Consider the following 14,525-nt stretch of genomic DNA (forward strand, 5'->3'; position numbering starts at 1 on the left):
TCTCTCTTCCTGACAAATAAATAAATGAAGTCTTTAAAAAAAAATTGGGGTATATGGTTCAAATATCATAAAGATTTATGATTTTAAAAGTGCTGAACTGGCACCTGTTAAAAACACTGTTAAAGGCAGGGCCACCTTGGTGGCTCAGTGGATTGGGCCTCTGCCTTTGGCTCAGGTCGTGATCTCAGGGTCCTAGGATCAGGTTCCACGGGCTCTCTGCTCGGCAGGAAGCCTGCTTCCCCTCTTTCTCTGCTTGTCTCTCTGCCTGCAATCTCTGTCAAATAAATAAACAAAAATCTTAAAAAAAAAAAAAAAACTGTCAAAGGCAAATGAAATAGCCAAAGCCACCTAGGGCAAGGAATAACTGTGGAAAACAAAAGACAAAGCAAAAAGCCTGGGAGCAAAGACTGGTAAAGGAAATCCTTTGGGAATAAGGACTTTAAAAAGCTCCAGTATATTCTGGGGAATCTAGAAGGCCATGGGCAGGTTCAGTGCTGGGAGCATGCTCAGAAAAGAACAAGAATGCCCTACACTTTCATCTCTGGCTGACCTTCAGACTATGCACATGTAGTGAGGATTAAGAAAACTTGTAAACTGCCTGTTTTGAAGGTTATGTCTCAACATAAACAAGAGCCCATCTGCAAAGACTGGGAGAGTTGTTTTTGCTTATGAGTATTTAATAAAATCTCTTTCAGGGGCACCTGGGTGGTTCAGTTTGTTAAATGTTTGTTTGGCTCAGATCATGACCCCAGGGTCCTGGGATAGAGCCCCTCACCAGGTTCCCTGCTCAATGGAGAGTCGGCTTCTCCCTCTGCCTTCAGCCTGCTTATGCTCTCTCAAATAAATAAATAAAATCTTAAAAAACAGACTTTATTTAAGATTGTATTTATTTGAGGGAGAGATAGCTAGAAGGAGCATTAGCAGGGGGTGGGAGGGCTAGGAGAGGGAGAAGCAGGCTCCCCACTGAGCAGGGAGCCAAATGTGGGGCTCGATTCTGGGATCATGACCTGAGCAGAAGGCAGACGCTTAACTGAGCCACCCAGGCACTCCAAATAAATTCTTATTAGAAGGAAGGAAAGAAGGGGAGGAGGGAAAAGGAAGGACGGATGGACGGATGGACTGAAATGGAAAATTTACTATCTGGAATACAAAAGATCTGATCAAGGAGAAAAAAATTCAGCAAACCTGAAGATAAGTCAATTGAAATTACAGAGCCTGAGTAAAGAAATACAACAATGAAGAAAAATGAAAAGAACCTTAGAGACCAGTGGGAAACCATCCAAATGTACCAACATACACAGGATAAGACTCTCAAAAGGAGAAGGCAAGGGGCCAGAAAGAGTATTTTAAGAATTAATGGCCCCCTGGGTGCTTGGTTGGCTCAGTTGGTGATCTCAGGATTGTGGATTCAAGCTACACATGGGGTGTAGAGGCTCTTAAAAATAAAATCGTAGGGGCACCTGGGTGGCTCAATCTTGGGTGGTGACCTCAAAGTTGTGTGATGGAGCCCTGCATTGGGCTCCTGAGCACAAAGTCTGCTTCATATTCTCTCTCCCACTCTCTCAATAAACAAACTTTAAAAAATTAAAATAAAATCTTAAAAAACCCAACAGCCCCAAACTCCTCAAATGTGATGAAATCCATGTTACTCTACATATCCAAAACATTCAACAAACTCTTAAGATAAACTCAAACTGATCCAGGGGCGCCTGGGTGGCTCAGTGGGTTAAGCCTCTGCCTTCGGCTCAGGTCGTGATCCCAGGGTCCTGGGATCGAGCCCCGCATCGGGCTCTCTGCTCAGCAGGGAGCCTGCTTCCTCCTCTCTCTCTGCCTGCCTCTCTGCCTACTTGTGATCTCTGTCTGTCAAGTAAATAAATAAAATCTTTAAAAAAAAAAAAAAACTCAAACTGATCCACATCAAGACACATTATAATCAAATTACTGAAAGACAAAGAGAAGAAATAATCTCCAAAATAAGAAACCCTACATACAACGGATCCTCAAAATAAGATTAACAGTTGATTTCACGGGGCGCCTGGGTGGCTCAGTGGGTTAAGGCCTCTGCCTTCAGCTCAGGTCATGATCCCAGGGTTCTGGGATCGAGCCCCGCATTGGGCTCTCTGCTCAGCAGGGAGCCTGCTTCCCTTCCTCTCTGTCTCTGGCTGCCTCTCTGCCTACTTGTGATCTCTGTCTGTCAAAAAAATAAATAAAATATTTAAAAAAAAAAACAGCTGATTTCACATCAGAATCCACAGAGGCCAGGGGCTCCTGGCTCAGTTGGTTAAGTGTCTGCCTTGGGCTCAGGTCATGATCCCGGGGTCCTGGGCTCCTTGTTCAGTGTGGAGCCTGCTTCTCCCTCTGCCTGTTGCTCCCCTGCTCATGCTTTCTCTAACAAATAAATAAAATCTAAAAAAAGGAAGGAAGGAAGAAAAAGAAAAGAAAAGAGAAAAAACCATAGGGGCCAGAAAACATATTCAAAGGGCTGAAAGATAAAACAAAACTATAATTCAAAATTAAGGAGAGGGACGCCTGGGTGGCTCAGTCTGCTAAGCGTTTGCCTTCAGCTTAGGTCATGATCCCGGGGTCCAGGGATTCAGCCCTGCTTGGGCTCCGTGTTCGGTGGTGAGTCTGCTTCTCTCTCTGCCTACTGCTCCCCCTGCTTGTGCTAACAAATAAATAAATAAAACTCTTAAAAAAAATTTAAGGAGAAATTAAGACATTCCCAGGTACGTAAAAAAATGAGAGGGGCACCTGGGTGGCTCAGTGGGTAAGTGTCTGCCTTTCGCTCAGGTCATGGTGTCAGGGTCCTGGGATCCAGTTCCATGTGGGCTCCCTGCTCAGCAGGGAGTCTGCTTCTCCCTCTCCCTTTGCCCCCAACTCCTACCACCCATACACAATCATGTTCTCTCTCTCAAATAAATACCTAATCTTAAAAAAACAGAGAGAGAGAGAGAGCGCGCATCACCAGTAGACCTGTCCTATAAGAAAAGCTAAAGTGAGTCCTTCAGGCTGAAACAAGTATACTACACACTAACTTGAATTCACCTGAAAAAAAAAAAGAACACTGGTAAAAGTAACTACACAAATATGGAAATCAGTAATAATGTACTTTTGGCTTTTAATTCCCTTTTCTCTATGTGATTTAAAAGACAAATACAGGGGCGCCTGGGTGGCTCAATGGGTTAAAGCCTCTGCCTTCGGCTCGGGTCATGATGCCAGGGTCCTCCGATCAAGCCCCGCATTGGGCTCTCTGCTCGGCAGGGAGCCTGCCTCCCTCCCCCTCTCCCTGCCTGCCTCTCTGCCTACTTGTGATTTCTGTCTGTCAAATAAATAAATAAAATCTTAAAAAAAAAAAAAGACAAAAACATAGAACAATAATTAGGTATCTATGTTAATGGACACACAATGTATAAAGATATATTTTGTGACAATAACATAAGGCAGCGGGAGGAGGATACAGTGCTATATGAGAGAAGTTTTTGTGTACTCTTGAAACTAAGCTGATACTAGTTCAAACTTGATGTCACAAACTAACGTGACTACTAGGAAAATAACTTTAAAAATATAAACAGTATGGGGCACGCCTGGGTGGCTCAGTGGGTTAAAGCCTCTGCCTTCAGCTCAGGTCATGATCCCAGAGTCCTGGGATTGTTCCAGCCCTGGAGCCCTGGAGCCCCACATCGGGCTCCCCGCTCAGCAGGGAGCCTGCTTCCCCACCCCCCAGCCTACCTCTCTGCCTATTTGTGATCTCTGACTGTCAAATAAATAAATAAAATCTTAAAAAAAATTTTTTTAAATACAGAGAGTATATAGCTGTCACATGTCATCATCCCATCTGAAGGCAGCCAGAAACAGTTTCAAGACTCCAAAGAGTCCATGAGTTCCAAGCTCCTCTAGCTAGGAAAAAGCTTTTCTCCAAAACCAGAAACCTAAGAAATGCTGGAAACACAAAAGTACCTAATTTGCTTGAGTGATGTTTCAGAACACAAAGTAGATAATAACTTGACAAATACAGTAAAGAAACAACTGAAAACAAAACCATACCAATCTGTTGCTATCTTGTTTTTGCTCATGCTGCAATCTATTTAAAACTGGCAGAAATTGGGCACCTAGCTGGCTCAGTCAACAGCACACGAGACTCTCAATCTTGGGGTTATGAACTGAAGCCCCACTTTGGGTACAGTGATTAAACATAAAACCTTAGGTGTGCCTGGGTGGCTCAGTCAGTTAAGCATCAGACTCTTGGTTTCAGCTCAGGTCACAATTTCATGAGAAGTGATATGGAGCCCCAGGCTCAGCAGGGAGTATGCTTGAAGATTCTGTCCCTCTGCCCCTTCTCTCACAAGTGCACTGTGGTTCCTTCTCAAATAAATAAATAAATCTTAATAAAAATTAAAAAATTTTTTTGAAGATTTTATTTATTTGACACAGAGAGACATGAGAGAGGGAACACAAGCAGGGTAGTGGGAGAGGGAGAAGCAGGCTTCCTGCTAAGAAGGGGGCCCCATGTGGGGCTCCATCCCAGGACCCTAGGATCATGACCTGAGATGAAGGCAGACGTTCATCCAACTGACCAATTTTTAAAGTAGCATACCCAGGTGTCTGGGTGGCTCAGTCGGTTAAGTGTCAGACTCTTGGTTTCAGCTCAGGTCACAGTCCACGCTCAGTGGTGTGTCTGCTTAAGGATTCTCTCTCTCCCTCTGCCTCTACCCTCCCCTGGCTCATCCTTTCTCTCTCTCTAAAATAATCTTAAAAAAAAAAAAAGAAAGAAAGAAAGAAAAGGGGCGACTGGGTGGCTCAGTGGGTTAAAGCCTCTGCTTTCATCTCAGGTCATGATCCCAGGGCCCTGGGATCAAGCCCCGCATCGGGCTCTCTGCTCAGCAGGGAGCCGCTTCCACCTCTCTCTCTCTCTCTCTGCCTGCCTCCCCCCCTACTTGAGATCTCTGTCAAATAAATAAGATCTTAAAAAAAAAAAAGGTTCTTAATAAAAAAAAGAACAAAAGAACATAGTAGTACTAACTCAGAACAAGTAGTTTAATATATCTATTAGTTAAAATATTTGTATATCTGTAATATATATTTGTAATAAGATTTCCCTAAATGAAAACCATGAAATAGTAAAAACAGTAATGTATCACCTTATGATTGCTTTGTTTTCAATCATCATTTAACAATTTCTGGGTAGCAGGTGTTTGTACACAGGAAATTTTGTTGGGAAAGGAAGCATTGAAGTGAAAGAAATATATGTACAAGTACACACTACTTAGAAAAAAAGCAAATACAGGTTAGATGTACAAAACAGGCCTAACACCAGGTGCCTGGGTGGCTCAGCTGGTTAAGTGCCCAACTCTTGATTTCAGCTCAGGTCTTGATCTCAGGGTCCTGAATTCAAGCCTTGTGTTGGGTTCTACCCTAGGTGTGGAGTCTACTTAAAAAAATGAAAAACAAAACCAAACAACAAAAAACCCAGGCCTAACATATATACATTTTTTCCTGTCCATCTCCATTCCTACCCACAGGTAATCAGTGTTAAGTGCTTAGTGTGTATGTATCCTTTCATATTTTTTTGCTTATAGAAACACACAGAGGGGATTTATGTATTTTAATAGAATCATACTAAATAAATTACATTAAAGATCCATACTAGTGGGTGCCTGGGTGGCTCAGTGGGTTAAAGCCTCTGCCTTCAGCTCAGGTCATGATCCCGGATCCTGGGATCAAGCCCTGCATCAGACTCTGCTCAGCAGGAAGACTGCTTCCCTTCCTCTCTCTGCCTGCCTCTCTGCCTACTTGTGATCTGTCTGGCAAATGAACAAATAAAATCTTAAAAAAAAAAAAAATCCATACTAGTCAAGGTGTAAAGGTATTATCTCGCCTTTTTTTTTTTTTTTAAAGATTTTATTTATTTGACAGAGAAAGCGAGACAGCACAAGCAGGCAGTGCAGCAGAGGCAGAGGGAGGAGGAGGCTCCCCACCGAGCAGGGAGCCCAATGTGGGGCTCGATCCCAGGACCCTGAGATCATGACCTGAGCCGAAGGCAGATGCTTAATGACTGAGCCACCCAGGCGCCCCTATTATGTCACTTTTTAATGGATGGAGCAGCACCAATTTCTCAACTACTTCCGCCTCTGATGCGTATCCACATTCCCAGGTTTTTTTGGCTACAAACAATCCTGCTTCAATTACCGTAGCATACATATCCTTTTCTATGTATGCTATCTGTGTTCTACATTTTCTTAAGTGGGAATAACCAAGTCAAAAGCCAAAAACCACCTGCATCTGTAACTTTTAGATTTAGGGGGGGAAAAACAGATTATTTGCCACAAATGTGGTAATGGACAGTCCTGTAATATACTGAGTGCTCCCATTTCTTTATCTTCTACAGTTCTGGACATAATATATTTTAGTTGTGCAATCAGACTCAAGTAGAATCTCACTGTTTTCCTTTACACCTTCTGGGATATGCTTATCTTGCTTAAGTCTTTTCCTACCTTGTGGTTTTACTTTCTACATTTTCTCTATTGTTACAGTGTCACTTTTTTTACATTTAAATCTTTAATTCACATGAGACTTTAAGTATGATGTTAAGGATCTGTATTTCCCCCATATGAATAGATCACACATCACTAACCAAATAACCAATAACCAAAGCTTATTTATTTCCCAAGCTTACCATAATTAAATTCCCACTTATACTGTGTTGCTAGAATACTTATTCTGTAATTGTATAACGTATATAGTTTCATCTTCAACTATTTTGAAAAATTTTAAACCTATAGGAAAGTTTTAGAATAATACAATGAACACTCTGTACCTTTCATCTACATTCACCAAGTTTTAAGATTGTGCCATGGTCATTTTCTCTGTATCTTTTTTTTTTTTTTTTTTTTCCTTTTTTTTGCTTAGGTGTGTCTAGGTGGTTCAGCTGGGTAAATGTCTGCCTTTGGCTCAGGTCCTGATCCCAGGGTGCTGGGATCAAACCTCACACTGGGCTCCGTACTCAGCAAGGAATCTGCTTCCCCTCTGCCCCTCCCCACACTCAGGCACTCTCTCTCTGAAATAAATTAATCTAAAAAATAAAAATTAAAAAGAAGTGCTGCATGACATATTTTTAAAAAAACTTTTAAAAGCACTAAAGTGTTGGGGCACCTGGGTGGCTCAGTCGGTTAGGCATGTGCCTTTGGCTCAGGTCATGATTCCAGGGTCCTGGGATCGAGTCCTGCTTTGGCCTCCCTGCTCAGTGGGGAGACCCTGCTTCTCTCTCTCCCTTTGCTAATCCCCCTACTTGTGCTCTCTCGCTCACTCTTCCTCTCTCAAATAAATAAAATCTTTAAAAAAAAAATGCACTGGGGCGCCTGGGTGGCTCAGTGGGTTAAAGCCTCTGCCTTCGGCTCAGGTCGTGATCCCAGGGTCCTAGGATCGAGCCCCACATCGGGCTCTCTGCTCAGCAGAGAGCCTGCTTCCTCCCTCTCTCTGCCTGCCTCTCTGCCTACTTGTGATCTCTGTCTGTCAAATAAATAAATAAAATCTTAAAAAAAAAATGCACTGAAGTGTTAACATGAAAGTAAAATCGGAATTCCTAGAGCAAAGTAGAACTTTTAAAGATTTGAGAGAATGTGTAAACATGCTCTCTAAAAACTAAAAAACCTTTAAAAAAGAACATACAAATGGCCAATAAATCCATGAAAAGATGCTCAGTATCACTGACAATGGGGGAAATGCAACTCAAAATCACGAGATACCACTTTACACTAAAACGGCTATAATAAAAAAGATACGAACAAGTATTGGTGAAAATGTGAAGAAAATGGAACATTTACTGCTGATGGGAATGTTAAAATGATGCAGCTGCGGGGCGCCTGGGTGGCTCAGTGGGTTAAAGCCTCTGCCTTCGGCTCAGGTCATGATCCCAGGGTCCTGGGATCAAGCCCCACATCGGGCTCTCTGCCTGCTTTCTCCTCTCTCTCTGCCTGCCTCTCTGCCTACTTGTGATCTGTCAAATAAATAAATAAAATCTTTAAAAAAAAAAAAATGATGCAGCTGCTTTGAAAAAGTCTGGCAGTGCCTCAAAAGATTAAACACGGAACCCAGCAATTACACTCCTAAATATATACCCAAGAAAAATGAAAATACATGCCTACACAAAACTTGTACACAAATGTTCACAGCAGTATTATTCATAATAGTCAAAAAATGAATAAAACCCAGTAGTCCACTAACTTATAAATACCATATGGTATGTCTATACAACAGAATATTATTCGATAATAAAAACAAATAAAATACTTGATACATGCTATATCATAGATGAACACTGAAAACATTATGCTAGGGGCGCCTGGGTGGCTCAATTGTGATGGGGTCCTGGGATGGAGCCCTGAGTCAGGCTCCCAGCTCAGCAAGGAGTCTGCATTCCCCTTTCCCTCTGCCCCCCCTTTCTTGTGAGCTGTAGCGCACTCTCTCCCAAATAAATAACATCTTTAAAAAAAAGAAAACATTATGCCAAAGTTAAAGAAACCTGTCACAAAGCACTACATATTATATGAAAGCTAAGGGGAAACAAGGTTTCTAAAACTGATTGTGGTGATGGATTTACAACTCTCTGACTATCCTAAAAATCATTCTCCTGTGTACATTAAGTGAGTTAAATGCAGTGAATTCTAGCTCAATAAGAACTACTAAAAAAACAATACTACTCATTGCCTACTGGGATAATGAGGTGGCAAGAGATATTTCGTCACATCTTTAGAGTTTTGAATGGATTACTTATTAAAAATTCAACTTCAATAAACAAAACCTCTAATTTCACTTATTCTTCCTACTTATTTTATTAATTTTTTTCACTTTATTTTCCCTCCCCTCCTCTACTTAATTTCAACCAGTTTGTTACTGTTTTTCAAGGTGACAAACATGCTTATTTTCAACTTCTCATTTAATAAAAATTGCTTCTAAATTTCCCATATATACAGAATTTATTTATCAGTTTTAGGTAATCACAAATAATTTAATTTGTAAACAGCCAGAGATTATTTGGAAGAATATTTTTTTAAATTTCCAAATGGTTAAGGTTCTATATTTTGGTATCCTGATTTCTAGTTTAATTTCATTATGTTATAAAATGCAGCCAGAAAAACCTTCACTTTTTGGGATTTATTATATACAGTTTTGTTTGCAGACAAATGCAGACATTGCAAAATGTCCCTTGGGCATAAACAGAAAAATGTGTAATTTCTATTTCTAAGGTACATGTGTACACACACACACACGTGCGCGTGCGCACACAATCTTTTTTACTTCATCTGTTAAATTCTTCAAGTGGTATATTCAAGTTCTCTACTATAAAGAGTTAGATTACTTGACCCAGCTCATAGAAATTTATCATTTTGGGGGACACACAGGCTCAGTTGGTTAGGCATCTGCCTTCAGCTCAGGTCATGATTCCAGAGTCCTGGGATTAAGTCCCGCATCTGGCTCCTTGCTCAGCAGGAGTGTGCTTCTCCCTCTGCCTGCTTTTGTGCATGTGTGCTCTTTCAAATTAAAAAAAAAAAAAAAAAATTCTTGGGGTGCTTGGGTGGCTCAGTCATTAAGCTTCTGCCTTCGGCTCAGGTCATGATCCCAGTGTCCTGGGACTGGGGTCCCTGCTCAGGGGGAAGCCTGCTTCTCCCTCTCCCTCTGCAGCTCTGCCTGCTTGTGCTCTCTTGCTCTGTCAAATAAAGAAATAAAATTTTTTAAAAAAGGGGGGGAGGATTACCCGAAGATATTTAAGATTTTATTTATTTATTTGAGAGAGAGAGACAGTGAGAGAGAGCATGAGAGGGGGAGAAGGTCAGAGGGAGAAGCAGACTCCTCATGGACCTGAGCCAAAGGCAGTTGCTTAACCAACTGAGCCACCCGCGCACCCGAAGATACTTATTTCTCAGCTACTACATGTCTGAAAGTATCTTTTGCTTTCATATTTGAATAAAATTATTAAATGGGGCAGATTTATACCTGTCTTTTCTATTTTCTGCAAATATTCCAGCTTTCACTGTTTTATTCTTTCTTTTGTAAAGATCCTGTTCAGGTGGGAGTCTAATATGAGAGTCCAACACTAAAACTCAGAAATTTCATCAGATTCTGATTAGGTGAGAGCAGTTTTTTTTCCTATTAATGGTCTCTAGTGCTTTCAATCCACAAGCTCACATATTCAGCTGTTTCTTTTCTTCCAAAATGCCTCTTCCACATAATGGTTTCTCTAAAATTTTAAAATATGGATATCATTTCAGTTTTAGAAACTTTCTTTGTTTCATCTCTTAAGAATTTTCATTAAAATTCAAACAGAGGGGTGCGCCTGGGTGGTTCAGTCGGTTAAGGGCCCAACTCTTAGTTTTGGCTCAGGTCATGATCTCAGGGTCCCGGGGAGTCTGCTTGTCCCTCTCCCTCTGCCCCTCCTCCTGCTCGTTCTCTCTCGCTCTCTCAAATAAAATCTTTTTAAAAAATTCAAATACAGTTCTTTTTCCTTAAGCTGATTCCACACCTTTTCTTATCCCATGTACTCTATTTTGAACTACTGTTATTCCTTAACATTATTTGCATACACACATTATCATAATTAGTTGTCTCTCCAGCAGTTAGAGAGGATAAAGAAACTTCTGCTTCAGCTTGTTTTCCATTTAAATTTGTAAGCAGTACTGAATTTTCTGTTTTAATGTTTGGCAGTATACATTAATGATTAAAAGCAGGGGCTCTGGAACCCAAAGGCAACTTTTAACCCCTCTCTGTCTCAGATTCCCTATCAAGTGGAAAATAATAATAATAGTATCTAGGTACAGAGCCTGGCACATGACGCTATTACCTATTTTAGTGCTTATTAAACATTTAGAGCAATTAAAGGTTGCTGGAGCAAGGTATAAGGTTAAAAAAAAAATCACATGTTAAAAAACCTGTAGAAGTGAAACAACACCGAATGAGGACTTTAATCCTAATCTCAACTAGATGTAATGAAGGTGATCTGGTGAGAGTAAGGAGTAAGGAGAGTAAGGATGGCAATGCCTATCATCACTACTGATAAAAGCTCAAAGCACATCAGAAATATCATCCTTATTTATAAAATCTGATATAAAAAAAGCAGATGGGGCTGGATAGCTCAGTTGGTTAAGCATCTGACTCTTGATTTTGGCTCAAGTCATGATCTCAGGGTCATGAGAGCCAGCCCTACCCGGGCTCTGCAGTTGGGTGTGGAGCCTGCTTAAGATACTCCTTTCCCAAGGCGCCTGGGTGGCTCAGATGGTTAAGTGTCTGCCTTCTGCTCAGGTCATGATCTCCGAGTCTTGGAATCAAGCCCTAAGTCAGGGTCCCTACTCAGCGGAGTCTGCTTCTCCTCTGCTTGCTCTCTTTCTCTCAAATGAATAAACAAAATCTTAAAAAAAAAAAATTCTCTTTCCCCTTCCCTTTGCCCCTCCTCTTGACAGACCCCCTCCACCCCCTGCTCTCTCAAAAAAAAAGTCAACCCCCCCAAAAACACAAAGAATCAATAAATGTAAAAACACAAAAATAAAAGTTAAAAAAAAAAAGCAGAAGCAATTCAAACCTCTGAACCCGCACTATTCAACATGTGGCCAATAGCTACATATGGCTACTTAAATCTAAGCCAATTAGAATTGAGTAAAATAAAAAATTTAGTTCTTTAGTTGCACCTGCCACATTTCAAGTGCTCAATGGACATATGTGCCATTAGCAGTTCTCTAATTGGGACAACACTGCTCTAAACATTAAGGAAATTTAGAACGAAAAAAAGGAAAAATGATGGTTACTATAACTGAACCTCAGGCTATATCGAATGCAAATTACTAATGCAACAGGGTGGTCCGGATCGCAAAGGGATCACTTGAATAACTTTAGTCTTGGACTGGGTCCGAATCTATGATACGCCACAAACCACCTAGAGGATCCTGAGTATGTCACTAAACCACAAGCAGCACAGAAAAATGGTTAAGAGCACATAATCTCTAGACTACTTGGGTCTGAATTCCAGTTCTTACCAGCTGTGTTAACAGTGGACAAGGTAATTCACACCTATTACCTGTTATCTTTATTTTACAGTAGTACTTACCACCGAAAGAAGGTGAAGATTAAATACCTGTAAAGGCACTTAGAACAATGACTGGCATTACTAAGTGCTATAGAAATATGTGCCTAATAAAGTAATCTTTCAAACTCTATTTCCTCAATTTCAAAATGGGCTCAAAATGGGCAAGATAAAACTTCCTCTGCCTATTCCATAGGTTATAATGAATAAGGTTGTAAATTACAAGAACATGTAAGAGCACAAAAGGAAGGAGGTTGAGTTCTTATTTTCTACTTTCTTTCAATGCTCACAATGTACACGAAATTGCTATGCTAACAGATTTTTATGTTTATATTTTCTATTGAAACTGGAGCATTACTCTCTAGAGTTATAAAGGTGTAAACCTGAATAAGGTGTACCGTGCTTACTTAAGGAAAAGCCTACTATAAACTTACTCTGTTCTTAAGAGGTTAGAGATCATCTACCTCAATTGGAGCTCCTTAACAGCAACATGCAATATATTATAAAAAATCCTCCCAGCTCTCAAGCCTTTAACCATCACAGGGAGTTTCCATTGCCTAACACCCATCCCTTAAAGAAAGAGATAAATAGGCTGTCATTTTTGGAAAGTCACCTATCTTTATTTGTCGTAGACACTTTCTCGTGAGAAAAGATTAAGTTTTGTACAAATTCACAATTAACAAGTAGCATAAACAAGCTAATTTGCCCCAAATATCCTTTCACAAACTGGAATCAGAAGTAGAAACCAACACCGGGAATCATATTAAAAATCCATAGACCCAGGGGCGCCTGGGTGGCTCAGTGGGTTAAAGCCTCTGCCTTCGGCTTGGGTCATGATCCCGGGGTCCTGGGATCGAGCCCCACATCGAGCTCTGCTCAGCAGGGAGCCTGCTTCCTCCTCTCTCTCTCTGCCTACTTGTGATCTCTATTAAATAAATAAATAAAATCTTTAAAAAAAATCCATAGACCCTTTTCTTATTTCCAAACATAACCTGCAGCCGTTGAAATTTCAGACTATTTTGAAGAAAATGCAGACCAACACCCGCTCAACTGCAATTTGTGAAAAATCATGCAACAAGACTACAATATTAGCCAGCACACGAAAACGGAAATTTGTCTTCTGTTGAAATAAATATCAAAAGCTGTCAGCTGTTAAGACTTTTTTCCCACGGCAAATTAGAAGAGTTTGAGGTTTCGGTGAGGTGACGGGGCTGCAAAATTAGGGAAAGCAAGACAACAAAAGAAGCAGAAAAGGTCCCTTTTTGAGTCACCAGAAAATCAAACTGCTGGCTGCTTTAACAAATGTTTTGAAAAAACAAAGTTCACCACAAGCCACGTAATTTTTGTGGCAGTGGGGAGTAAGCGCATAGTGAAAGGGAAATTAAGAGAACCAGAATCCAAGAATACGAACTGGATGGGCCCTTAAAGTTATCTGGCTCGCAACCCTCCCGGAGCAGGAATCCGGCCCCCCTATCCTGAGCATGGGAAACAATATAACTAAAAATAAGGAATAAGTGAAGGTGAAGAAACGGAAGAAAATCGATCAGAAAGGTACTTGGTCCGTGGACGGTCGCATAATGCTCCCCTAGGACGCTGCCAGCCCGCCAGCCCGCCAGCCCCTCTGCCCCTTTCTCTTCCCCCACCCATGCTTCGGGAGCAGCGCGCAAGCGCAGCAACTAGGAGCTGCGCGTGGCGACGCGCAGGCGTAAACTGGGGAGAAACAATGAGCTTTGTTGCCGAAGCGGCAGTGGGGGGCAGGGGAAAAGGGTACCAGGGAGGAGGTGAAGAAAGGGGGGGGGGGGCACGAGAAAGTGCTATCCCGGCAACCCTCGCGCGCCACCGAAGACCCGGATAGAGTGCTGCGAGATCCAAATCATAAATAATAATGACAATGAGAAAAAAAAGCGACGGCCATTTCTCAAAGAAGAAACAGTCTAAGTCGGTCCCAGCTCATCCCTCGACGCGACTAAAGGTGCAAGGAATAAAGGAAGCCATATGAGGCTTGCTGGCCAACAACCCGGGGGACCCTCCAGGCCCCTCAACCGTTGCCGAGGTGCTGTCCCTCGACCGCTGGGGTCGCCGCACCCTTCTGGTCGCTCTGCCCGAGGGAACCCCTCACCCAGTGCACGGCAGCGGGGACGGCAGCCAACGAATCCGGTCGGCCTCCGCGGATCTCCACAGGCAGCGCCGCTCCCCCGCTCGACGCGCGCTTCGCCCGCCGCCTCCCTTCTCCAGTCCAAACAAACACCCCAGCCCGGAAGTGACTTCACTTCCGCCGCCGTCGGCTCCGCCCCCTCGTTCTGGCAGCGCTGCCCTCTGAGGCCACTAGAGAGCGCGCGAGAGAACGCGCAACGCCAAGGTTTTCTTCGTATCTCAGGCTGCACGCGTGTGCGTGCGCAACGGCTTCTCCTGAATGCCTGGCGGATGCTGGGTATACTGCAAGTCCTGCTGCGTTCTC

At 42.2% G+C, this 14,525-nt stretch overlaps 1 protein-coding gene across 1 annotated transcript in view; it reads right to left on the minus strand.

Annotated features, from left to right (window-relative positions):
- Positions 1–14,316, minus strand: part of PAIP2 (poly(A) binding protein interacting protein 2) — a 24,233-nt gene extending 9,917 nt beyond the window's left edge. The window contains exon 1 of the mRNA XM_080803524.1: positions 14,187–14,316. The gene's annotated coding sequence lies outside the window, so the exon portion shown is untranslated. The remainder of the gene's footprint in view (positions 1–14,186) is intronic.
- Between the last annotated feature and the right edge of the window lie 209 nt (positions 14,317–14,525).

Source organism: Martes martes (genome assembly GCF_963455335.1).
Source record: "Martes martes genome assembly, chromosome: 5".
Taxonomy (NCBI): domain Eukaryota; kingdom Metazoa; phylum Chordata; class Mammalia; order Carnivora; family Mustelidae; genus Martes; species Martes martes.